Below are 1,265 nucleotides of genomic sequence, written 5' to 3' on the forward strand. Positions count from 1 at the left end.
CCAGCTGAGATTCGAGAAGTCAATGCCAGGTTTGATCTGGAGCCTGGTGGCTATGTCCTGGTACCCTACTGTCTGACCGAGTGCCATGAGGGAGAGTTTTTGGTCAGAATCCTAGCTGAGTGGAAACCTCCTGGTGGTGCAGAGTGGTGAGTTCTTGATCTTTCTCATGTTAGTGATCTGCAGCAACTTGAAGAGTTAAGCTTTTGCTGGCTTATCTAGAGGCCATTTGGTCCTTGGTAAACTTCTTGGCAAACCTCATTCCTGGATTACCTGTACCCATTTACTGCTGGGTTGACTGGAATAATGAGGATCCTGTCTACCAGTCTGTCTTTGGCAAACCTCTTGGCATTGATCTAGATCTTTCCTGGATTACATGTACCCATTTACAGCTGGGTTGACTGAAATAATGAGGATCCTGTCTACCAGCTCGTCAGTGGTAAACCTCTTGGCAAACCTCTTTCCTGGGTTATGCATATACCTGTTTCAGAATCTTCTAATGAGATCTACTTCTGTCTTTCAGCACCATATCCTGACAGCATGCTGTAACTCAAAGAACATTCCGGTTATTTTTCCTGTTCATTGCTTCTGGTTCAACTGCCTGTTTTTATCATCATCTATATCTGTAACAACTGAACAGTTTTGTTGATTGAAACAGTTTAACAGAAGCGGCTCTGCTACTGTCTGCTAGTCTTTTTCATCACAGAAACGGCTTTGCTACTGTCTGCTAGTCTTTTTCATCACAGAAACTGCTCTGCTACTGTCTGCTAGTCTTTTTCATCATCTTGCCTGGTTTATGAATAACCAAATCATATTTTTGGTTATGTTTCGCTATATTATTTTATTATGTTATTATGTTATTATGTTAAGTCTATATTAAAAATGTTTCAATGTTATGTTATTTTATGTTTATGTTAAATGATATTATGCTCTTGTTGCTATATTAAATACAATGTTATATTATATACAATGTTATATTATATACTATTATATACAATTATATTATATACTATTATATACAATGTTATATTATATTATATACAATGTTATATTATATACTATTATATACAATGTTATATTATATACAATGTAAAGATATATTATGGTTAATGTTAAAATTTGACAGATACCAATTACCAATCACTTGGTATCACTTGGTACTAATCAAATGTTACATTAGTATATATACCCGGTACTAATCAAATGTTACAATCAAATTACCAATTACCAATCAAATGTTACAATATAATATACCAGGTACTCATCNA

Source organism: Lottia gigantea, assembly GCF_000327385.1.
Source record: "Lottia gigantea unplaced genomic scaffold LOTGIsca_87, whole genome shotgun sequence".
NCBI lineage: Eukaryota > Metazoa > Mollusca > Gastropoda > Lottiidae > Lottia > Lottia gigantea.